This window comes from Somniosus microcephalus, chromosome 1, assembly GCF_052327205.1.
Source record: "Somniosus microcephalus isolate GS21.2 chromosome 1, FLI_Smic_1.0, whole genome shotgun sequence".
NCBI classification, from domain to species: Eukaryota; Metazoa; Chordata; class Chondrichthyes; order Squaliformes; family Somniosidae; genus Somniosus; species Somniosus microcephalus.
This window is the reverse complement of record NC_140987.1, coordinates 434,176,917-434,203,469: the sequence shown is the minus strand read 5'-3', so window position 1 is coordinate 434,203,469 and position 26,553 is coordinate 434,176,917.

Genomic DNA, 26,553 nt, shown 5'->3' with positions numbered 1-26,553 from the left:
ACTGGTGTGTGGTATTCCAGGTAATGGTCTAAGGGAAAGACTGCTAAGAGAGCAAGATCTAGACCTGGGAAAAGCCATAGCACTGTGTAGGGCTACAGAGACTGTGAAGTTGCAGGCAAACGAGCTGTTCAGTGACAATAGCTGCAACGTGGATGCAGTGAGAAAGAACGGATACAAACCGTTTAACAAAAAGAGCGCCAATGTGAAAAAAGAGGCGTGACCATCAAACGAAAATGAAAGGGACAATCGAAAGTCATGTAGTCGATGCGGTACACAGCATCCACCAAAAAAGTGTCCAGCATATGGTAAAAAATGCAATAGTTGCAACAAAAACAACCATTATGCCCGTTGCTGCAAGAACCAAGCGCAACAAAGCAAGGTCCATGCAGTCGATGAAAGCGACATAGAGGAGTTCAATGTAGATGTTGTGTCTGAAAACAAAAAAGAAGAATGAGACTGGATGTTGACACTAAAAGTGAATGACATACACATTCCATTTAAATTGGATACTGGAGCACAAGTTAATGTGATATCAGAGACCGATTTTAAGAGAATTAGACCCAGACCAAAGATACATGGAATAAAAGTGAAAGTGACAGGATACTCAGGTACTGATATACCAGTGAAAGGAAGATGCATTGTCAAAGTAACACACAAGGACAGAGAGCACACGCTAGCATTAATCGTGGTGCCAAAGGATGTGCAAGCCATACTAGGTTTAAAAGCCTGTGAGAGACTGAACCTGGTAAAGAGAGTCCTCGTTGTGGAAAGCGAAGGAGAGACAGTCTATGATGAACTCATGAAAGAGTACAACGACCTATTTAAGGGTCTAGGCTGCATTCCAGGAGAACACACGATCAGAGTAGATAAAAGTATGACACCGGTCATACATCCATGCAGAAAAGTTCCATTTGCTCTTCAAAAGCAACTGAAGGCAGAGTTGGACAGGATGGAAAGCCTGAACGTGATTCAGAAGATAGATGAGCCAACTGAGTGGGTGAGTTCCCTCGTCGTAGTGGACAAAAAGAATGGAAAGCTCAGAATTTGCCTGGATCCAAGAGATCTAAACAGAGCAATAAAGAGAGAGCACTTCAAGCGTCCTACACGTGAGGAAATCATGGCACAGTTTGCAAATGCAAAATATTTCAGCAAGTTAGATGCATCATCAGGATTTTGGCAGATGAAGCTGGACGAAGCAAGTTCAAGACTGTGCACGTTCAACAGTCCATTTGGCAGATACAGATTCCTAAGGTTACCATTTGGCATTGCCTCAGCTCCTGAAATGTACCACAAGACTATCCATATGATCTATGAGCACCTGGAGGGAGTTATGGTAGTTGTTCACCAGCCCGAGGAACGACCTCAGTTGTGACACATTTTCTGGTGCCGGAGCCTTGACTACTGCCTCAATCTTTTCAGGGGACTCATGTAACCCCTCTTCATCAATAACGTGGCCACAATATGAGATCTGCTTCTGGAAAAACTGGCATTTGTGGCGATTAGCTCGGAGCCCATATTCCTTCAATCTAGTGAGCTCCTGCTCCAGGTTGGCGAGGTGATCACTGTCATTTTCGCCCGTGACCAGGATATCGTCCAAATAACACTGGGTCCCTGGAATCCCTTGCAGGACTTGATCCATTGCCCTTTGCCAAATAGCCGGAGCTGATGCTACCCCAAACGCCAGCCGGTTGTATTGGTAGAGACCTTTATGAGTGTTGATCATGTGGTACTGTTTCATGGCTTCTTCTACCTCCATTTGCAGGTACGCCTGGGCCAGATCAATCTTAGTGAAGCGTTTCCCTCCAGATAGCGAGGCGAAAATATCTTCAATCCGCGGAAGCGGATATTGTACAGTGTGAAGGACTGGGTTCACTGTCACCTTAAAGTCCCCACAGATGCGAACCTTCTTTGGTTCCCCAGGTGTATTACTCAACGACCTCTTCATTACAGGAACGATGTGTGTAGCCCACTCGCTCCAGTCCACTTTGGACAGTACTCCTGAACGTTCCAAACCTTCCAGCTCTGCTTCGACAGCTGGGCAGATCGCATAAGGGACCGGTCTGGCCTTAAAAAACTTTGGGCTTGCATTTTCCTCTATTTTGATCGTCGCTGTTATGCCTTTTAGTGTTCCGAGTCCCTGCTGGAACACTTCTTGTGCGTCAGTTAGCATTTTTGACAGTCGTCCAGGTGTGACGTCGTCATCCTGTTTGGCATCTACAGTCAGTGCTTGTATGGAATGCCAATCTAGCTGTATCTTCCGGATCCATTCACGTCCTAGTAGTGGTGGTCCTCCATCTGGCAATACATATAGGTCCATTTTTGGTGTTTCCTTGTCGTTATATATAACGTTCACCCTTATTTTTCCTTTGGGGTAGACTTTTTGCCCCGTGTACGTCTTCAAGACAATCTTTGTATCTCTCAAGGGTATATGTGAGAATAGCCGCTTGTAGTCCCTTCGGATCCTGTGTCCAATTCCATTTTCACTTGGACTCCTGCTATCTTGAGTGAGACCCAGATAGTTTGGTGATCTTCCGTTTTGATCACATTATGTAGCTTCAGACAACCCAGCTCCTTGCTTCCGGAGTCTGTATCACTTTTCTGTTCGTCTGAACTACTCTCCGTCACCTTATGTACCTTCTTGTACTTCTCCTGTGGAGATTTCTTGCTGCTGGTTTTCTTTCCTGACCTGCAGTCTCTTGCTATGTGTCCTACTTTTCCACACTGTCTGCACACTTTGTCCTTGAACCAGCAATCCTTATGGTCATGTGTTTTTCTGCCACAGCAATAGCACTTCACTGTTCTGTATGACATTTCATTTGTGCCATATTCTTGCGGTCTCCGTTGTATCTCTGCTGCGCCCCGTGCTGCTGCTTCGTGTGATACTGCCATGCTGAAAGCCTTGTCCAGCGTAAGATCCTTTTCTGATAGAAGCCGTTTCTGGGTTCCTTCACTTTGAAGCCCACACACAAGCTTGTCCCTTAAAGTATCTGCTAGTGCCGTTTCAAACTGGCAGTGTTTCGATAGCTTGCGCAGTTCCGTTAAATGCTCAGCATTACTTTCATCTTTATGCTGGTTCCTTTTGTGAAACTTAAATCTTTCCACTATCAGCAGCGGTGTGGGGTCGAAGTGGTCCTGTAGGATTGACACTATGTTTTCAAAATCCTTTTCCACTGGCTTCTCTGGGGTTACTATGTTTCGCAGTAAGCCATACGTTTTTGCACCCATTGAATTCAACAATACCAGCGCTTTCCTGTCATCTGGCACTTCATTCGCCTTGCAGTACATTCTATGCGTTCGACATATGTCTTCCAATCTTCGACTTCATTGTCGAACGCTGTGACACTGCCACTCTTTGGCATCCCTAGGTGTGGTTAGACTGGCTCAAAATGGCGTCTCCCGTGCTCTCCCTTCTTCCCCGCTGCGGCTCAAAATGGCGTCTCCCGCGCTTTCCTTTCTTTCCCGCTGACGCTGCTCGGCTCTTGAACACCGGCTGCGCTCTGTGCGTTTTCCTGCGTGCCTCTCTCCCCCGTTGATGCTGCTCAGCCCTTGAACACCGGCTGCGCTCTGCTCTCTCTCATTGACGCCACTCGGTCCTGAACACTGGATGCGCCCTGTGCGCTCTACCCTCTCTCTCTCCCCCGTCGACGCTGCTCGGCCTTTTTCTGTGCCGTCGGTCGGATCTAGCCGTCGCTGTCTGGGAAGGGTCTGCGCAGTACCTGTTGCCAGCCCGTTTCGCTGGACCACCGTGCTGGAAAGCCAAGCCTGGCTCTCGACAGCCTCCCCTGCGATGCTCAAGCTCCGCTGGATGACTGGGGGGTTTCCAGTGGTCGACGCCCGTGCTTCTGGACTCGGCCTTCTTCCACTGTTCTCCAGGAGCGAATCCCTGGGAGGTGATGCAGAGTTGCAGGTAGGTTTGAATCTGCTCGTCGCCAATGTTAGATCTGTGTATCTTGATGTTGTGTCCTTCAATAATTAGACAAGAGATGCAGGGAACAATCAACTGAATGAGGGTTACTCTAGAACTAACTTAACAGATCCCTACTCAGGGTTTATATACAGGAGTGGTCACTGCCGGTGCTACAGTATACAGGGGCTGTAAAAAGTAGTTGTCCCCTTCCAGGTACATACATTACATCCCTGTCATTAATTAGTGTAGAGTGCCTTCCTGACATTAATCAGCGTAGTGTGTCTTCCTGACATCAATCAGTGTAGAGTGCCTTCCTGACATTAATCAGTGTAGGGTATCTTCTTGTTATTAATCAGTATAGAGTGTCTTCCTGACATCAATCAGTGTAGAGTGTCTTCCTGACATTAATCAGTGTAGGGTATCTTCTTGTTATTAATCAGTATAGAGTGTCTTCCTGACATCAATCAGTGTAGAGTGTCTTCCTGACATTAATCAGTGTAGGGTATCTTCTTGTTATTAATCAGTGTAGAGTGCCTTCCTGACATTAATCAGTGTAGGGTATCTTCTTGTTATTAATCAGTGTAGAGTGTCTTCCTATCATTAATCAGTGAAGAGTGTCTTCCTGACATTAATCAGTGTAGTGTCTTCCTGACATTAATCAGTGTAGAGAGTCTTCCTGTCATTAATCAGTGTGGAGGGCCTTCCTGTCATTAATCAGTGTAGAGTGTCTTCCTGTCATTAATCAGTGTAGAGTGTCTTCCTGTCATTAATCAGTGTAGAGTGTCTTCCTGTCATTAATCAGTGTAGTGTGTCTTCCTGACATTAATCAGTGTAGAGAGTCTTCCTGTCATTAATCAGTGTAGAGTGCCTTCCTGACATTAATCAGTGTAGAGTGTCTTCCTGTCATTAATCAGTGTAGAGTGTCTTCCTGTCATTAATCAGTGTAGAGTGTCTTCCTGTCATTAATCAGTGTAGTGTGTCTTCCTGACATTAATCAGTGTAGAGAGTCATCTTGTTATTAATCAGTGTAGAGTGTCTTCGTATCATTAATCAGTGAAGAGTGTCTTCCTGACATTAATCAGTGTAGTGTCTTCCTGACATTAATCAGTGTATAGAGTGTCTCCTTGTTATTAATCAGTGTAGAGTGTCTCCTTGTCATTAATCAGTGTAGAGTGTCTACCTGTCATTAATCGGTGTAGAGTGTCTTCCTGACATTAATCAGTGTAGAGTGTCTTCCTGACATTAATCAGTGTATAGAGTGTCTCCTTGTTATTAATCAGTGTAGAGTGTCTCCTTGTCATTAATCAGTGTAGAGTGTCTACCTGTCATTAATCGGTGTAGAGTGTCTTCCTGACATTAATCAGTGTAGAGTGTCTTCCTGACATTAATCAGCGTAGCGTGTCTTCCTGACATTAATCAGTGTACACTGTCTTCCTGACATTAATCAGTGTAGACTGTCTTCCTGACATTAAGCAGTGTAGAGTACCTTCCCGGCCTTCATCAGTGGCGAGTGTGTTCCTGGCAATCTCTGGGCTTGTTATAGTCAGATAGTCATGTAGTTATACAGCACAGAAAGTGGCCCTTCGTCCCATTGTGTCTGCGCCAGCCATCAAGCCCTAACTATTCTAATCTCATTTTCCAGCACTTGAACCAAATCCTTGTGTGCTATGGCGTTTCAAGTGCTCATCTAAATGCTTATTGAATGTTGTGAGGGTTCCTGCCTCTACCATCCTTTCAGACAGTGAGTTCCAGGTTCCAGCCACCCTCTGGGTGAAAATGTTTTTCCTCAAACCCCTCTAAACCTCCTGCCCCTTACCTTGAAACTATGCCCCCTGGTTATTGACCCCTCTACTAAGGGGAAAAGTTCCTTTCTATCAACCATATCTATGCCCCTCATAATTCTGTACACCTCAATCAGGTCCCCCCTCAGCCTTCTCTGCTCTAAGGAAAACAACCCCAGCCTGTCCAGTCTCACTTCATAGCTGAAGCGCTCCAGCCCAGGTAACACCCTGGTGCATCTCCTCTGCACCCTCTCCAATGCAATCACATCCTTCCTATAGTGTGGCGACCAGAACTGCACACAGTATTCCAGCTGTGGCCTAACAAGTGTTTTGTACAGCTCCATCATAACCTTCCTGCTCTTATATTATTTGCCTCGGCTAATGAAAACAAGTATCCCATATGCCTTTTTAACCAACTTATCTACCTGCCCTGCTGCCTTCAGGGATCTATGTACATGCATACCAAGTTCCCTCTGATCCTCTGTCCTTCTTAGGGTCTTACCATTCATTGTGTATTCCCTTGCCTTGTTAGTCCTCCCAAAATGCATCACCTCCCACTTTTCAGGTTTAAATTCCATTTGCCACTGTTCTGCCCATCTAACCAACCCGTCTATATCGTCCTGTAACCTGAGGCTTCGCTCCTCGCTATCTACCACTCTCCCAATTTTCATGCTATCTGTGAACTTACTGATCTTACCTCCTACATTCATATCTAAATCATTAATGTACCCCTACTACTCTTCTTGAATAATGGTACTATGTTAGCTGTCTTCCAGTCCTCTGGCAAATCCCCTGTGGCCAGAGAGGTTCTGAAAATTTGTGTCAGAGCCCCTGCAATCTCCTCCCGTGCCTCACCCAGCAGCCTGGGATACATCTCGTCTGGGCCTGGGGATTTATCCTCTTTTAAGCCCGCTAAAACCGCTAGTACCTCCTCCCTCTCAATACTAATTTGTTCAAGTATATCACAATCCCCCTGCCTGATGTTTTGGGGGATTTTTTGCAGTCCCTTGGCTTTGGATGTTGGTGCTCATGTGTTGTCTGTTGATGAAAGAAATATCTCAATTAAATTGAAATCCATTTTACACCTGCATAAATCCAATTGCAAAAGCTGTACATGGATATTTGAGGAAGCCATTTTCAAAAGACCAAAGTTGCTTCAAAACCACCTTCAATTAGTTCTTTGAAATCATTTCAGAAATAGTTTTAACAGTAGCGTAATGGATCAATTAGATCAGCACAGACTTTTTTCAGTACAATGGGCACAGTTTCTGCGCACTAATAGGCTGTGGCACAGACGGAAGATGTGGGGCTGTTCCGACAATTGTGAAAATCATTGAGTTGTCAATCTAGGCCCTGCTGTTATGAAAGTCTGTCCGTTGGAGACTGGGTGGGCAAAAGGTAAATGTAAATGTGTTAGTGCTCTACTGCTTCCATTTGCTCTCCGCGGGATCACGCAGTGCGCAAAAGTAATTTAATGATTTCGAAGTGCTTTGGGACGTTCTGAGGTTGTGATAGGATGCTATATAAAGGGAAGTCTTATCTTTTGTGGGACTAGCCAAATAAAAGGGGGAAGGCTAGCAGGTTAGGAAGGAGGGAATTTACATTTGTGTGGCGCTTCTTGTGACCTGAGTGCGCCCCGGGGAACTTTGCTGCCAATGAGGTTTTTTTTTGGAGTGTGGTCACTGTTGTAATGTAGGAGTTGAAATATAATTTAATACAAAGAGATAGCTGATGGGTTTAATAGAATATTAATAGATTTTAAAACTAGACAAGTACATGGGAGAAAAGGGAATAGGAAGATGTGCTGAAAGGCTGAGATGAGGTAGATGAAATGGGAGGAGACTCGTGTGGAGCATAAACACCAGCACCGACTAGTTGGGCCAAATGGCCTGTTTCTGTGCTGTATATTGTATGTAATCCTATGTAATACTGTGCCTTCTAGTGGCCAGTTCAACAGCAGCATAATGAAACACCTGGGAGGAGGTAGCCCATTCACCTGCAGTGGGGCAAGTTTATGTGGTATAGGTAGATATAAAGGGAGTGAGAGAAAATTAAATGGGGCTGATTTTCATCCTCTCCACCAATGGCTGGCCCACCACCATTAAGTGGGACCTTCACATGGGTGGCTCTGGTCGCAAACCAACAGGTGATGTGACGTACATAGGACCCTGATGCAGTTGTTGGGCTTCCGCTGAGCAGAATGCATACCGCGCACGCCCAGTGCAGTGGAAATTTATGTTGAGCAGCCTAAACTGCGGTCCTTAAAGGGCATTCAATATAAGGGAAAGGCAAGTTTTTAATGCATGAATATTTTTGTGGGGCCAGGAGGAGCAGGAGTCGGGGCTCTGGCCTCTTCATCTCCATAACTATGAGCGTGCTCTGTCAGTTGGCCATCCAAAAGTTATAATCGACTCCTCTGTGTGTTTTTCTTTTGTTTCAATCTGACAGCTGCTAGCAATTAGGATGTTTACATTTTCTAACTGCCAACATAACACAGGTGATAATTAGGTGATAAGGCAATTAGAGGCTGTCTGCTTCAAAACTCAACTTTTTTGAAAAATGAATTAAACTACAATGAGGAAAGACCCTCTTTCTCTCTCTCTCTGAGCCTTAATCTACTTTCTGAACTGTACAGCACACAAAACAAAAGCTACAGCAGACATGTAAGCTGTAGTCCATCATTTTTATCTCTCTCTCACACACACACACAGCAGCCCTGATATTTACTCGGGATCGGGAAGAGGGCGAGGGGCAAGGAATTTCGGGCAGGAAACTCGGAAGTACAGGTCAGGTCCTGCCGAAATTAACGGTAGGGCGTCTTTAAAAATTTTTCTAAAGGTTTCCTGCCCCAACCAGCCAGCCAGATTGACAGACTGGCTGCCTGACGGCTGGGAAAGCTGCCGGGGAGCAGACGTCCGGTAAGTCTGACATTGCGGGGAAGGGAGGAATCCCGACCTCCATGTGTTAAAAATAAAACTTCAGTTAAAATGGTGGCACGCAGCCTCCTTAAAAGATTTTACTGACCAATCTGCCTCCTGAGAGCGGATTGGTCACCTGCCCCTCCCACCCCCCGACCCGCCTGCTCTAAAACTGGAAGTATGCGAGATGGGGTCCGGTTGAGAATTTTAAATATTTTACCTTCCCACCCGTCCCCAACCCAACCGTCCTTGGTGGTTAAAACTTCCCCCAACCATCTCAACAACACTCAATGTAAATTTTACCTGTACAGGAAACTCTTGTTTAAACAGCACCTAACTATCCGGAATGCTCTATTAACCAGCAAAATTCTCACTCCGAAAACAACACCTCAATAACCAGAAATGTTGCCGTGTCCGAGGCCAAGTCTCCCGCGGTGGCCGAGTTAGTCAGTGGGGGTTGTTCTCCAAACTGCTACTACTCGGCTTCTTGGCGCTGTCGGAAGTCCAAACACCTCAATAACAGGAGTCTGACTCTCCCGCGCTGCCGGTAGTCTCTTCCGATCCGCCATTTTTCTGTTTACTGTATAAGTTTTGTTTTACTGTTAAGTCATTACTGGCAGTACTGTACTTAATCAAGCATCTTTCAACATCCATTTAACACAAAATTCTGTAGGTGAGTACCCAATTACTGTGTACTGCACATTTCTTGATTTTTTAAAATTTTTGTTTGTTAAAAATAGCTTCGGTAGATAACCCTCTCCGTCATCCAGAATTTTTAATCAGCCAGTACCATCCTGGTCCCGTCGGTGCCGGATACCAAAGTGTTTCCTGTATAAAGGTTTCAAAATTTGTCTTCCAGCTCTTCAAAACTTTTGAAGAAAAGCTTTTGAGCAGGCGCAGTAGAAAAATATTCTATCAGTACAGGCGACTGAATGGTACTGATCCATCCTGTGAAACGGTGCAGAGTGTATCCTCAGGCTGCATAATCCAGATTCCGCTCAGAGTTACAGCGCTCAATCACTGACATGGTTAGAAATGAATGTGTGCAAGGTGGGAATGTTGAACCCAATCTACCAGTTGATTATAACTAGTACAGTGATGCTGGCTGACTCTTGTGATCCTGTTGTGCCTGGGAATCCGTGTGGCTCACTGAAAAAATGCACTCTGGCAAATCAGACAATTTAAATACATTGGAACTTCATTCAAATATTAACGTGGAAAGTGCTGGGAAATTGATTTGAAAGAGATTGAGTTGTGACAATTGGATTACCGATGCCTGAAAATGCTCCCTCCATCTGTGTGTGACCCCGGGTTGTGTATGTGTATACACTTGTGTGCGTGCACGTGTGCCCGTGCAAGTACTGGCATATACAGCTCTGTTTCTACGCTCGTACTCAATACCGTGCAAAACCCCTTGGCTTGGAAACTCCAGAGGGAGACCGGTTGAGTCCCTAGAGAAATTGTGTAAATGTAATTTCATGGCCGTTACCTTGTTTATAGAGGGCTAGATGCATAGCATGTTTGATGATTTAATTACACCAAAATCGCCTGATGCTATTGATTTTTCCTAAGCCATTACACAGAATTTACAGCACGGAAACAGGCCATTCGGCCCAACTGGTCTGTGCTGGTGTTTATGCTCCACACGAGCCACCTCCCACCCAACTTCATCTAACCCCGTCAGCATATCCTTCTATTCCTTGCTCCCTCATGTACTTATCTAACTTCCCCTTAAATCCATCTATGCTATTTGCCTCAACCATTCCATGTGGTAGCGAGTTCCACATTCTCACCAGACAATTTTCACATTCTCACCACTCTCTGAGTAAAGAAGTTTCTCCTGAATTCCCTATTGGATTTATTAGTGACTATCTTATATTTATGACCTCTAGTTTGGGATTAAAAGGCAACAGCATCCCCAGTGGTCCAGTGGGCAAATGCATATCATGAAATAGCACAGAGACCAGGAAGGATTGATCTCAATTTTTGTTGATTTGGCTAATCTAAACTGGGGTGGCGGTGGGCTAAATGCTGGCTTGAAGACATTGGAAAAGGACAGGATTGGCATCTAAATGTGGAGCATGTTGGGGCTGCTACAGGTTAAGCTCCCAATCTCAATCATGCTGTTACAGGAGGGCAAGGAGCAGAGCTGGCCACTTAGTACAAGTAATACATAATCCACTCAACACCTTTCTGGGAGAATAAATAACGTGTCTGCATAAGCCCAGCATCCTGAAAAGCCACAGAACAGTGTGGGATGTATTTCACTCACAGCGCATGGCTCCCTGGTCTTTACAGTGTTTGGTTTCCTCATCCTTACAAGGGTTCTTTGACTCTGGGTTTTACAGGAACAAAATGGTAGATGACACAAAGGTTTAGGTTCAACCCAAAACTGTTAGTTTATTAAAACCAACAAAACACGGACAAAAATCTGTTGAGATTTGGCTGAAACTTACAATCACCCGTCCGGCCGGTCGTTACCGTTGTGGATTGTAGGCCTGGATTGGAGATGACCTGTCCCCATCCTCCTTTATCTGACTGCAGCTGCCTACACAGCGCAAACCTCTTGTAGTCAACTGAATACTTACAATCACCCGTCCGGCTGGTCGTGGCCAACGTCGATTGCAGGCTAGGGGCTGGAGATGACTGTCTTCCCTTCCTTCTTACACCTGGCAGTTCCTGTAGTCAGAGCGAGCTTCCGAGCGAAAAGGAGCTTCCCAGAGAGCCTTCGAGCGAAAAGGAGAGAGAGCTGTGGGTGTGGTTCCTTCATATAGTTTTTTTAGTCACCTGGCCTCATGCTGGGCCTCCCCCAACCAGTTTCGGTTGTCGGTTTGCTGAACTGTCATCTGGGAGGGGTAAAAATGAAGAACTTAGCCAGAGCGTTTGTGTGATGGCCGGGAATCGATAGAGAAATCGAAGAGATGACCAAGAGCAGTACAGGATGCCAGAAGGTCCAAAACGCCCCACTACAAGCCCCTCTACATCCATGGGAGTGGCCCTCATCTCCATGGCAAAGGGTGCACATTGACATTCACACCTCATCAACCTGTAATTCAATCACCGGAGGTGTACAGAGTTGTGAGATCGAAGATAACTCCTTATCTCCTCTCCCGCTTTCTGTAACGCATATTCAATGTGATTTCTATTACTGTTGATGGCCGGTTGGCTGATTGACTTGTATATCTTCCATTCATGTCAGGAAGTCAATCGTGACCCCCATTGTTTCAGTTAAACTCAGAGCATTGTCCAGATGTTAATTTTTCCCATCGAAACCAATCATGATTCAAGGCCTCACAATTCAATGTCAATGTCCTGTTCAGATTTAATCATGCAATGTGTTCTCCAAGAACTGCAAACTTTAATGACTGGCACCTTTTCTACGCCTTGAAGTTTAACCGTTTCACGCCCTTATGCTGGGGCCAAACTGTTCCATGAAACTTGCAACAGCTCAGCATTGGAAGTCTGCATGTTGGTTTTTGGCCTGGCACTTTGCAACATTGACCCCTGCTGGGAGCTGGGGTGCTTCATCCATGCCTCACGATATGGCAAAGTGATCGTCGGGGGATATTGTCCTGGGACCTGTGCGTCCTGTTCCTGTCCCTGGGACTAGGGACAGGGTCACTGGCAAGGCTTGGAAGCTAAGCAGAGCCAGGCCTAGTTAGTACCTGGAAGGGTGACCATCAGGGAAGACCAGGTGCAGAAGGTCACGGAAGGAGCCCCGAGGAGGGGCGGTTGGTGAGAAGGTCACGGAAGGAGGAGCGGCTGGTGAGCAGGCCCGGGCGTTGGGCTGAAGATTGTCGGACAGGAGGAATGGTGGAAATGGAATGGCGGCGCGCACCGACGCAGCGGCTTTGCTTCTCCCAGTCATGGGAGCTTGCAAGATCACATTTTGTTGTTCATGTACTTGTGCAATGACAATAAAGTTGAATTATTATTATTATTATTACTTAGGAGGGATGAGTTCAGACTGAAAGCCTTTGTTGAGAAAGGATTGCAGCAAGTGCGGCTCACAGCGAGCCAGTGGAAAGCAAAGTACAGAGCGTTGTTGGCACTTCTGGCCAGGCTGGAGATGAGCAGCATGGAGCAGTTCAGCGGAAACCAACACCACCACCACGAGCACCAGCATTTTGATCGTCTTTTTCCTTATTCTACCTGTGGGCGATGTACTGCTCTGTGGTGATGTCGCCAATTGCGTTTCACAGCTACGGTTTCTTCGGCACTTTGCAATAGGAAAAAGGCGATGATTAGCAGCGGTAGGACATGAAGGAGCGCAACAGTGGCCAAGTCCGGGTACTTCCAGAACAGCTCCGAGGGTTCTGGGGAATCAGGGACACACAGGCTGTGACACGTCGCCCTCCTAGAAAATCAACAACAACCTCTGGGAAATTAGAAAATGATCAACTGAATCATTCTGAAAATGTTCAACATTGGTGTAGTGTGATGTCACAGTGTGTTGGACCACCAACACATCGTGGTAAGACATGGCTCCCCAGCCATGAGTTTCCTATTTTTTTAAAAATTCAGTTCTATTATGTCCGTGTGTAATTGAGACACGGACTGCAGGAGTTGGTTATAACAGGTCTTTACTGAGTGGAGACAAACTGGAACTAACTATGCAAAGTTACTACACAGGCTTATATACAGGGGTGGTCACTACTGGTACTGCAGTATACAGGGGCTGCAGAATATAGTTCCTTCTGCAAAGTACATACACTACAATTCCTCCCTTTTTAGCTAAACAGTACATAACATTCGATTAATAATTGAATAACATATTTGCAATTACAGTTGTCATGTACATTAGCTGAAGTTAAGCAATTATAAGTTCAGTCTTTGAGGAGGCTTCCTGATTCTGTCTGGATAACGCCTCTTTAGGGTATCAGGTTCTTCTGGCAGAGTTGATTCGGAATCAATGTCGTTGTTGGGTTCGTCTGCTTCCAATATTCCCGATTCTGAGGTAGATGCAATTGGTACTTCGGTTTCATCACCAGGTGTATCGGATCGTGGTGTGGAATTGACGTTTTCCAGTGACTCTAGAATCTGGTCAGCATGGCGTCTTACAATGCTCTCTCCAACGTCCACGGTATACATTAGAGGTCCTTGCCTCTACAGATCGTTCCTGGCTGCCATTTCTCTGTGCGGTAGTCCCGGGCCAAAACTGGTTGACCTATCTTAAAACTCCTGGTCGGCCTTTCATTCATATTCTGAAACTGCCTGTTCTCCACATCTCTTCTGATGTTTGGCTTAACCAAATCCAAGCGGCATCGTAGTCTTCGATTGAAGAACATCATGGCTGGAGTTTGGTTGGTAACCGCATGTGTCGCATTCCGGTAGGCAAAGAAGTTATCCACCTTGTGTTGTAGGGGTATGTCTTCATTACACATTGCCTTGATAGCCTTCTTGAATGTTTGAACGAACCTCTCAGCCAATCCATTGGTGGCTGGATGATATGGGGCGGATGTGTAATGCTTAACACCATTGTTCTTTCAGAACCTCCGGATCTCTTCAGACACAAACTGTGGTCTATTGTCGGAGCAAATCTGTCCAGGCAGCCCATTTCTGGTGAATATGGTTCGTAAGACTGTGATAGTTTTTTCTGTGGTGGTTGAGGACATTTTCATTACCTCTGGCCACTTTGAATGTGCATCCACCACAATTAAAAACATCGAGTCCATAAATGGATCAGCAAAATCAATGTGCACCCTTTGCCATGGAGATGAGGGCCACTCCCATGGATGTAGAGGGGCTTGTAGTGGGGCGTTTTGGACCTTCTGGCATCCTGTACAGCTCTTGGTCATCTCTTCGATTTCTCAATCGATTCCCGGCCACCACACAAACGCTCTGGCTAAGTTCTTCATTTTTACCCCTCCCAGATGACCCTCATGAAGCTCATTGAGCACTCTATCCTTCAATTTGGGTGGAATTACTACTCTGGATCCACACATCAAGCTGTTCTCTTCTCGGCGAGAATGCTGGCAGCAGTGGTTCGCCATGTGCTGGCCATCCCTTCACCATTAAATCATTGACCCAAGAGAGTGTCGGGTCATTTCGTGTTTCCTTTTCTATGTTTGCATTCGTCACAGGTACACATTCGACGATGGTCGAGTGGAATATCTCCACTGGATCCACTGCAGGTGCTTCTTCCACCGTTGGCAACGGTAGGCGTGACAATCCAGCATTCCCATGCTGTTTAGTTCCTTTGTATTCAATGTCATATTGGTGTGCCCCTAGGAAAAGGGATCACCTCTGTAGCCGTTGTGCTGTCATTATCGGGACGCCCTTCTGAGGGTTGAAAATGGAGACAAGAGGTTGATGATCAGTTAGTAGAGTAAATTTCTGACCGTGCAGGTAGTGATTGAACTTCTTCACCCCCCACACCAGGCTGAGGGCCTCTCTGTCAATCTGGGCGTAGTTACGCTCGGCTGAAGTTAACGAGCGTGACGCAAAAGCTATCGGCCTCTCTGAACCATCAAGGAATTTATGTGACAGTACCGCTCCAATGCCGTAGAGAGACGCATCACACGCCAGTCTTATCGGTAGTGATGGGTTGTAGTGAGCCAATACTTCCCTTGAAGTGATTAGGTCTTTACTCTTCTGAAAGGCCCGCTTACATTCATCGCTCCATTTCCATGCTACTCCAGTTTGTAGTAGGGCGTTCAGTGGGTGCAGAATTGTGGACAAATTCGGCAAAAGCTTATGGTAGTAATTCACCAATCCGAGGAATGACCTCAGTTGCGACACATTTTCAGGTGCTGGAGCCTTAACTACCGCTTCAATTTTGTCAGGGGACTTATGTAACCCCTCTTCATCAATCACGTGGCCACAATACGATATCTGTTTCTTAAAAAACTCGCACTTGGGGCGATTGGCTCGTAGCCCATGTTCTCTTAGTCTAGTGAGCACCTGCTCTAGGTTGGCAAGATGTTCACTGTCATCTTCACCTGTCACTAGGATGTCGTCCAAGTAACACTGAGTCCCCAGAATCCCTTGCAGGACTTGTTCCATCGCTCTTTGCCATATCGCCGGAGCTGATGCTACTCCGAATACCGGTCAATTATACTGGTAAAGACCTTTGTGAGTATTTATCGTGAGATACTTCCTAGAGGATTCTTCAACCTCCATCTGCAAATATGCTTGTGCTAAGTCAATTTTTGTAAAACGCTTCCCTCCAGATAGTGAGGCGAAAATATCTTCTATCCTCGGGAGAGGATATTGTACTGTGTGAAGGACTGGGTTCACCGTCACCTTGAAGTCCCCACAGATGCGAACCTTCCTTGGCTCCTCAGACTTATTGTTTAACATTTTCTTCATAACAGGAATGATGGGTGTCGCCCACTCGCTCCAGTCTACCTTAGATAACACGCCTGCATTCTCCAGATTCTCCAGCTCTGCCTCGACGGCTGGGCGAATTGCATATGGTACCGGTCTTGCTTTGAAAAACTTGGGAATTGCATTCTCTTCTATTTTTATCGAGGCAGTTACGCCTTTAAGAGTTCCCAGTTCTTGTTGAAATACCTCTTTGGCGTTAGCTAAGATTTTTGACAATCGACCAGGTGTGACGTCGTCATCCTTTTCACCCGCCACCGTCAGTGCCTGAATGGAGTGCCAGTCTAAACTTATCTTTCTGATCCATTCACGTCCCAATAACGGTGGTCCACCATCTTGCAGTATGTACAGATACAATTTCTGTATTTCCTTGCTGTTGTATTTGACAGGCACCCTTATTTTCCCTCTGGGGTATACTTTTTGCCCCGTATACGTCTTCAAGACAATGGATGTCTCTTTCAAGGGTATGTGTGAGAATAGCCGCTCGTAGTCTCGTCGATTCATGACGGTCAGGGCTGATCCTGTATCCAATTCCATTTTGACTTGGGACCCTGCTATCGTGAGGGTGACCCAAATGGTTCGGTGATCCTCTTTTGCGATTACGTTGTGAAGTTTGAGACAGCTTAGTCTCTTGTTCCCGGATTCACTATCGCTCATCTAGTCTTCGGAACTACTGTCCGTCATCTTTTGTACTTTCCTGTACTGTTCCTTAGTAGCCTTTTTGTTGTCGTTAGTCTTCTTCCCAGACCTGCAAACTCGTGCAATGTGTCCCATCTTTCCGCATTGCCTGCATATTTTGTCCTTGGACCAGCAGTCCTTCTGGTCATGGGTTGTCCTGCCGCAGCGATAACATTTTTCAAATCCCCGTGTCATTTCGTGGGTGCCGTATTCCTGTGGCTTTTGCTGTATTTCCGCAGCTCCCCTTGCTGCTGCTTCGTACAATACTGCCACGCTGAAAGCCTTATCTAGCGTCAGCTCTTTCTCTGAGAGTAACCTCTTCTGGGTTCCTTCACTCAGGAGTCCACAGACAAATTTGTCCCATAGAGTATCTGTCAGTCCTGCTCCGAACTGGCAGTGCTTTGATAGCTTGCGTAGTTCCGTAAGGTAATCAGCATTGCTCTCATCTTTATGCTGATTTCTCCTGTGGAATTTAAATCTTTCTGCTATCAGCAGCGGTGTAGGATTTAGGTGTTCCTGTAGGATATCAACAATTTCGTTAAAACTCTTCGCCATCGGTTTGGCTGGGGTAATCAGGTTCCGCAATAGGCCGTACTTTGTTGCGCCCATTAAGTTTAGTAGTACCGATGCCTTTTTCTCATCGGCTACTTCGTTTGCCTCGCAATATACTTTGACTCTTTCCACATACGTGGTCCAGTCTTCTATTGCATTATCGAAGGCAGTGATATTGCCAGTCTTCGGCATCTTGGAAATCTAAGATGGCGCCTCCCGCGCTTTGCCTTCTTCCCCGATTTAACAAAATGGCGCCTCCGCGCTTTCCGTCTTCTCCGCTGCTGCTAGCGCTGTTGCTGGCGTTTTATGCCTTGATGGCGACGCCCTATGGTCTTCGCGCACTTCCCCCCGTGCTGCTGCTAACGCTGCTCTCCGCGGTTCCCGTGGCAAACTGCAGCTCCTCGCGGCTTTCTGCGCTACTAATTTCTTTTATTTCCCCGTCGTCGGAACAACCCTGCGGGACACTTTCCTCCCTCTTCTCGGGTCTGTACACTGCCCGGCTTCGTAGCACCGGCCGCACCCTGTGTGCTCCACCCTCTCTCTCTCTCACCTCTTCCCAACAACACTGCTCGGCCCCGTTGAAAAGCCACCCGATCGAACTCTAGCCCGCCGCAGCCCAGGAAGGATCAGTGTACTACCTGCCACCAGCCCGATTAGCTGGAACACCATCGACAGGATAACCAAGCCCCGCTCTCGACAGCCTCTCCTGCAAATCTTTCACTCCGATGAATCAGAGGCGGTTGCCCACGGTCGACGCCCGTTTCTTCTGATTGTTTTTTTTTCTTTCTTCCTTCTGGCCTCGACCTCTGACAACTTCGCTTCAGGGATGGATCCCCATGAGGTGGTGCAGACTGTAGGTAAGTTCGGATCTGCTCATCGCCAGTATTATGTCCGTGTGTAATTGAGACACGGACTGCAGGAGTTGGTTATAACAGGTCTTTACTGAGTGGAGACAAACTGGAACTAACTATGCAAAGTTACTACACAGGCTTATGTACAGGGGTGGTCACTACTGGTACTGCAGTATATAGGGGCTGCAGAATATAGTTCCTTCTGCAAAGTACATACACTACAATTTCCCTATCCCCGCACCCACCACACCCTGACTCGAGGGCCTAGAAATTCAAGTGCTCTGCGCACGCTTAACAAGCATAAAATGGACGCTTAAGGGCCCAATATGATATGCAGTGTGTGCACGCTCATTTCTCGTTGGAAGAGCATCGCCTGCCATATTGGATCGGGCTTCTCCGTAAGCATCCAGGGAGCACACCAGAAGTATTAAAAATGCACATTATAATATTTAAATAAGGGTCCTACGCTTGTTGTAGGACCATTTTGTGATATTGGGCTGCCCCAGCACCTAACTCGCCACATGATAAACTCGCTCAGCAACCCATGGCACTAATAGGCAGGAAGGACCTGACATGAATCTTGTCATTCTTGTGGAAATGACTTATGAAATCATACTGGGCGGCCTGCTGGTGGCGCTGTCCAGGGAGAGTATAAATACTCAGTCACGGGCCCAGCTTGCTCAGGACATTCTTTAACAGGAACTAGTGAAGGACACAACTAGATCTTCATGTTGAAAAACAGTTGATTAAAGCCTTGTTTAATACTCAGACCAAGTGCCTAGTAATTTTCTTACATCAGGACCCTTCAGCAGCATTATTTAAAGGGCTCATCTACTCCATACAGGTTAGTTGCTGGTTTGTCTTCTTAGGCTGCTGGTTAACTTCTGGGCATTGTTGCCTATTTTCTCCCTGCTATAACTGATCTGTAACTCTTGCTAACAATGTATTGCTGAGTAGGATCATAGAATGATTGCAGCAAAATAGGAGGCCATTCAGCCCGTCGAGCCCATGCCGGCTCTCTGCAGGAATACTTCAGCTAGTCCCGCTCCCCCGCCCTTTCCCCGTAGCCCTGCAAATGTTTTTCCTTCAGGTACTTATCTAATTCCCTTTTGAAAGCCACGATTGAATCTGCCTCCGCCACCCTTTCAGGCAGCGCATTCCAGATCCTAACCACTCGCTGCGTAAAAAAGTTTTTCCTCATGTCGCCTTTGGTTCTTCTGCCAATCACCATAAACCTGTGTACTCTGGTTCTCGATCCTTCCGCCAATGGGAACACTTTCTCTCTATCCACTCTGTTTAGACCCCTCATGATTTTGAACATCTCTATCAAATCTCATCTCAACCTTCTCTGCTCTAAGGAGAACAACCCCAGCCTCTCCAGTCTATCTACGTAACTGAAGTCCCTCATCCCTGGAATCATTCTCGTAAATCTAAGTGTTCTTGTATTTCCAGCATTTTCTGTTTAGATTTTAGATTTCCAGCATCCGCAGTATTTTGCCTTTTGTACTGGTGTATGACTATGCTGATTGTCCACTGCCAAGTCTGGTGACCACCTCATGCAATATTGCCTCTTCCTTTCCACAACCAGAAAGGGAGGGTAAAGACAATCCCAAGTTCCTTTTCTCCACCACAAACCACGTCCTTTCACCTCCTACCCTGCCCGTTCCGTCCTCACTTCTAATGCCAGGTGCAAGGAACCCATAGATTACTGAGGCTGTCGGCTCAGCTTGCTCCTTTTTCCTGCCTCCTTCTATTCTCCCCACACAGCCCCAACACAACACTCTGTAGTTGGTTCCCCATCAGCCCCAGGTTTCATCAGACTCATCCCTCTACAAGATTATCAACGACTGTAACAGCTTGCATTTATATAGCGCCTTTAAAGTAGAAAAACGTTTCCAAGTGCTACACAGAGGCATAACCAAAAAAAAAAATTAAGCTGCTCCCTGCTCCTTCGACTTGTTCTGAACGAGCTCCTGACTATTCAACTACCTCTCCATGGCTCAGTGCTCAATGTCTTGGTAACTGCTCCCTTTCTCATTCTTTATTACAGATTCAATAGGAATGTTGCCCTACCATGATATTCAATTAACGAAGCCATAAGCTAATAGTCCACAAAAAATAAAATTGTTACATTTCCAATCATGGCTAGGAGCCCAATATATCACAGTTCACAATTGTCACTAGGCAACCATAATTCTTTGTTTTCCATGAATTACACAAGAAATGCTCCCCTCTGCATTTATCAATGCTCTAATTTAAAAATTGTTCCCTAAAGATAAAGAGACTTGTTCAAAGCTGCTGCATCAAAGGACATGGTAATGACATTTTTTAAAATGCTGATTACAGAATGTCACAAAACACACCAAGACCTTCAGAAGCGGAGCACACGCACTGTTTGAAATAATGCTCTTTAGAATTCCCAACCTATTTCAATTTTTATTGCTGCTTTGAAGATTACTGAAGCATTATTTTTTTTCTTTTGTGCCATGTCAGAGGTATAGCAAAGTATTAAACGATTCTGCTCACATAGCTAAGAGTGTTCCCCATTTAAGATCAGCGGTCTGTGATGGATCAGTGAAGCACTGTCCTTTTGGCAGACTCTGCGGGTTTCTCATTGAGAATCGATTGACTCACTCGCAGACTGGCACTGTACAAAGCTGGCAGCCAACTTATATGTTCATTTAAAAGTATAGAAGGAAAGAACCTGCATCTATAGAGCACCTTTCACATCCTCAGGACATCCCAAAGTGCTTTACAGCCAAAGAACATTGAAACAGAAGATAGGAGCAGGAGTAGGCCATTCGGCCCCTCGAGCCTGCTCCGCCATTCAATGAGATCATGGCTGATCATCCAAATTCAGTACCCTGTCCCTGCCTTCTCCCCATATCCCTTGATCCCTTTAGCCATAAGAAATATATCTAACTCCTTCTTGTATATATTTAATGAATTGGCCTCCACTGCCTTCTGTGGTAGAGAATTCCACAGGTTCACCACTCTCTGGGTGAAGAAATTCCTTCTCATCTCAGTCCTAAATGACTTACCCCTTATCCTTAGACTGTGACCTACTTTTGAAGTGTAGTTGCTGTTGTTATGTAGGGAAACACAGCAGCCAATTTGCGCACAGTAAACAGCAATGGAATAAATGACCACATAATCTGTTTTTTGATGCTATTGGTTGAGGAATAAATTTTGTCCAGGACAGCAGGAGAACTCCCCTGCTCTTCTTCGATTAGTATGGCGAGATCTTTTACATCCACCTGAGAGGACAGACAGAGCCTCGGTTTAACATCTCATAGAAAGACAGCACCTCCGACAGTGCAGCGCTGAAGTGCCAACCTAGACTATATCACTCTTTTGCAGCTACACAGATTGTGATAATTTTGCCACAATAAAACTGTATCCAACCCCTGCCCTTCACTGTCGAAAATCGTTTTGGAGGCAGTTTCAAGATCTTTGACTGTTTTAATGAAATATTGCGTATGTGCCATTTTCATGAAAAGGAGTCGACCATTTATATTTAAGCCGTGCGCCATTTTGCCATGATGACTCCTTGTAGAACTAATGCCATTGTGAATTTGGATGTGATTTAGACCATCCTGTTTGTGTTTGTAAACAAATTAAGAGGGTATCACATACTTTCTTAAAGAAGATAATGGACAAGACAATTGAGAGGGATATAGAACAGAATTGATACGCTTATCAATTACTCCATAAAAGGCGATGAATTAGGAAGGTAATGAAAAGGCTTTTATTAACTAAAGAACAGAGCATGCCTCTCGTGGACGACTGGTTCCAAGATGGAAGTGGGTAGCCGAAACACCCACCTTTATACCTGGTCATGTGGGCGGAGCCAGCTGAGGCATGCATTGGTACACAGCGCCAACCAGAGGTAACAATATGCAATAACAGTGGTTTACCACATTCACCCCTTGTTTAAAATTGAGTCCGGCGGGGTGAAGTGTACTACAAGTTCGTGTAGGTAAGTCTATCAGGAGGCCTTGTCTGACGTCCTGATCGTCGTGGTGGCGGCGGCGGTGTTGCAGTATCCAACGTCGAATCTGGTGTCTGGGTGGTCAACGAAGGGTCCTGGGGCTCCGGCATGCCATCTACAGGGGTTGGGTTGGGAGGGGTGGTGGGGGATAATGGTGGTAGTTCAGGGGCACCCGAGGGTGCGAGGTCTCGTATGGAGACCGTGTCCTCCCGCCCGTCTGGGTATGCCACGTAGGCATACTGGGGGTTGGCGTGTAGGAGGTTCACCCTCTCGACCAGGGGGTCCGTTTTATGGGTCCTCACGTGCCTCCGCAGTAGGACGGGCCCAGGAGAAGTCAGCCATGTCGGTAGCGAGGTTCCCGATGTGGACTTCCTGGGGAAAACGAACATTTGCTCATGAGGGGTGGCATTAGTGGCAGTACAAAGCAGTGACCGGATGGAGTGGAGCGCCGCAGGGAGGACCTCCTGCCAGCGAGAGGTCGGAAGGCCCTTAGATTTTAAGGCTAAGAGGACGGCCTTCCAAACCGTCGCGTTCTCTCTTTCCACCTGGCCGTTCCCCCGGGGGTTGTAGCTGGTGGTCCTACTCGTAGCAATACCTCTCGCGAGCAGGTACTGCCGAAGTTCGTCGCTCATGAAAGATGAGCCCCTGTCGCTATGTATATAGCTAGGGAACCCGAACAAGGCGAAGAGGTCATTCAGACATTTGATGACCGTGGTACTGGTCATGTCTGGGCAAGGGATGGCAAACGGGAAACGGGAGTACTCATCAATTATGTTGAGGAAGTACACGTTGCGGTCAGAGGAGGGGAGGGGCCCTTTAAAATCGACGCTCAGGCACTCGAAGGGGCGAGTGGCCTTGATCAGGCTTGCTCTGTCTGGCCTATAAAAATGCGGTTTGCACTCGGCACAGATTTGGCAGTTCCTGGTCATGGTCCTGACCTCCTCGATGGAGTAGGGCAGGTTACGGGATTTGATGAAATGGAAGAACCTGGTGACCCCCGGGTGGCAGAGGTCATTGTGGAGGGACTGCAGTCTATCAACCTGCGCGTTGGCGCATGTACCACGTGATAGGGCATCTGGGGGCTCATTGAGTTTCCCGGGCCGGTACAAGATATCGTAATTGTAGGTGGAGAGTTCGATTCTCCACCTCAAGATCTTGTCGTTCTTGATTTTGCCCCTCTGCTTATTATTAAACATAAAAGCAACTGAACGCTGGTCAGTGAGAAGGGTAAACCGTTTTCCGGCCAGGTAATGCCTCCAGTGACGCACCGCTTCCACAATAGCCTGGGCCTCCTTTTCGACAGAGGAGTGTCGAGTCTCGGGGCCCTGGAGGGTCCTTGAGAAAAAGGCCACGGGTCTCCCCGCCTGGTTAAGGGTCGCAGCTAGGGCGAAGTCGGATGCATCGCTCTCCACTTGGAAGGGGATGGACTCATCCACTGCGTGCATTGTGGCCTTCGCGATATCGCTCTTGATAAGAGTGAAGGCTGCACACGCCTCTGGTGTCAGGGGGAAGGAAGTGGATTTGATGAGGGGTCTGGCTTTGTCCGCATAGTGGGGCACCCACTGGGCATAGTAAGAGAAAAACCCCAGGCATCTCTTCAGTGCTTTTTGGCAGCGGGGGAGGGGGAGCTCCATAAGGGGGCGCATTCTGTCGGGGTCGGGCCCGATGACTCCGTTCTCCACTACGCAGCCGAGAATGGCAAGGCGCTTGGTGCGAAACATACATTTCTCCTTATTGTACGTTAGGTTCAGCCGTTGGGCCGTACGGAGGAATTTTTCTAGATCAACGTCATGGTCCTGCTGGTCGTGGCCACAGATGGTGACGTTATCCAGATAGGGAAAGGTGGCCTGCAGCGCGTTCTGGTCAACCATCCAGTCCATCTCCCTTTGGAAGACCGAAACCCCGTTGGTGACGCCGAAGGGAACCCTAAGGAAGTGGTAGAGGCGGCCGTTCGCCTCGAAGGCAGTATACTGGCGGTCCTCATGGCGGATGGGGAGTTGGTGGTATGCTGACTTAAGGTCAATGGTGGAGAATACTTTGTATTGCGCAATCTGATTGACCATATCAGATATGCGAGGAAGGGGGTATGCGTCCAGCTGAGTGTACCGGTTTATGGTTTGGCTGTAGTCAATGACCAGGCGGCATTTATCGGTGGTTTTAACGACTACAACCTGGGCTCACCAGGGGCTGGTGCTCCCTTCGATAATGCCCTCCTTCAAGAGCCGCTCCACCTCAGAGCTAATAAAAGCTCTGTCCCCGGCGCTGTACCGCCTGCTCTCGGTAGCGATGGGTTTACAGTCGTGGGTGAGGTTAGCGAACAAGGGAGGGGGGGGACTTTGAGTGTGGAAAGGCTGCAAGTGGTGTGCGGCGGGCGATTTAAAAGGTGTTGGTTGCAGACTGTGAGTGGGGGGAGGGGTCCACCGTATGCTAACGTGACACTTTTAAGGTGGCACTGAAAATCCAACCCTAGCAGCACGGCAGCGCAAAGACGGGGCAGGACTAGAAGTCTAAAATTTTTATATTCTGTGCCCCTAACCGAAAGGGTCACCACACAGTAGCCGCCGACGTCCATTGAATGGGACTTAGACGCCATAGAAATCCGGTGGCGCGTTGGCAGGACCGTGAGGGAGTGGCTACGTACCGTGTCGGGGTGAATAAAACTCTGTGCTCCCGCTGTCAAATAGGCAAGTGGTGGCGCGGCCGTTTACCGTGATGTCCATCATGGACCTGGACAGATGATGAGGGAGGGCTTGATCCAGCGTAACGGAGGCCAGTGTATGGCTTAGTGAGTCGATATGGTCGTCCGACGAGACGGTGGTCGAGTCCGGAGACAAAATGGCGGTTGAGTGCGGCGGACAAAATGGCGGCGGCCATGCGGCCGGAGGTGCCCAAAATGGCGGATAAGATGGCTGCCCCCACGGTTCGCACGTGGCGCTGCTGGCGTTCGCGGGTTTCCCCCTGCAGGCATTGGCGTAATGGCCTTTCTTCCCGCAGCCCGAGCAGGTAGCGGTCTTAGCCGGGCAGTGCGCTCTAGGGTGTTTTAACTGGCCACAGGAATAGCATTTTTGGGCCTGGTTACGGGGCATCGCTGCAGTTGGTACCGGGGGCGGCGGTCCCAGTTGATTTCGGGACATCGCTGCAGCAGTTGGTACCGGGGGCGGCGGTCCCATGTCCCAAGGTCGCGATGGCCATGGCGTGGCGCTCTTATGTGAGTATGCTTCGAGGTTTCGGTGGGCCGCACCTAACGAGAGCGCAAGGGCTACGGCCGTCTTCAGGTCGAGCTCTTTGCTTTCGAGCAGTCTCTGCTGGGAGTAGTCGGACTGGAGGCCCCTAACGAAGGCATCACAGGTAAGTCCCTCCGCGTGCCCCGCAGCCGTTACCTCCTTACAGTCGCAGTCCCTGCAGAGTGTCTGTAACGCCCGTAAAAATGCCTCTACCGATTCCCCCGGTTGCTGCCTGCGGGATCCCAAGAGGTGTCTGGCGTAAATCGTGTTCACTGGGCGCGTGTATTGCCCTTTTAGTAGTTCGAGGGCCGCCGTGTACGTAGCAGCGTCCCGGATGAGTGTATATACTTGAGGGCTCACCTGGGCGGTCAAAACTTTTAGTTTGTTCTCCTCCGATGTCACGGTGGAGGCTTCTAGGAAGGATTCAAAGCAGCTCAGCCAGTGTTCGAAATTGGTCGATGAACCCGCTGCTTGAGGGTCGAGGTCCAGGCATGCTGGTCTGAGGGCTCGCAGCAACACCTGCTGTTGTTGTTGCTGTTGTTGCTGCTCAGGTGTCGCCATTTTACTTTTAGTTAATAAAATTGATACGCTTATCAATTACTCCATAAAAGGCGATGAATTAGGAAGGTAATGAAAAGGCTTTTATTAACTAAAGAACAGAGCATGCCTCTCGTGGACGACTGGTTCCAAGAAGGAAGTGGGTAGCCGAAACACCCACCTTTATACCTGGTCATGTGGGCGGAGCCAGCTGAGGCATGCATTGGTACACAGCGCCAACCAGAGGTAACAATATGCAATAACAGTGGTTTACCACAAGAGTGCAGCATGGAGTGAGAAAGGGACGTTCTTTCCATCAAGCTTGTTCGCACCATAAACTCATCACCCATTTATTTCTTGAGGGAAAGTTCTGCCCAAGTATTCCCTGATTGTCTATGGTAATCAAACACATTTCCAGGGTATTCTTCCATTTTCACATTTCCACCAATGAATCCTGGCCTGCTGTCTTATTTTTGAAAATCCAAAATAGAAATACCACAGGATGAGATGTGCCTCAGCCTAATCCTCCATGGACTGTGTGTAATCCCACAAATATAAACTAACTCAACCCTTCAATGTGTCAGAGCCATGTAACACACTGAAGACTCTGCATTATCCCTTATACAAATCATGTCAACCCCTCAATGGATTATTGGCTTATAACACACTGCAGGCATGTTTGTTATACTATCTGATTGAAAATATCAGATAAAGCAAAAATTGCCTTTTCGGGTCATTCTTGTCTGTAACTCCTTCTGATGCCAGTGGTCACTTTTGAGCTAAAATTA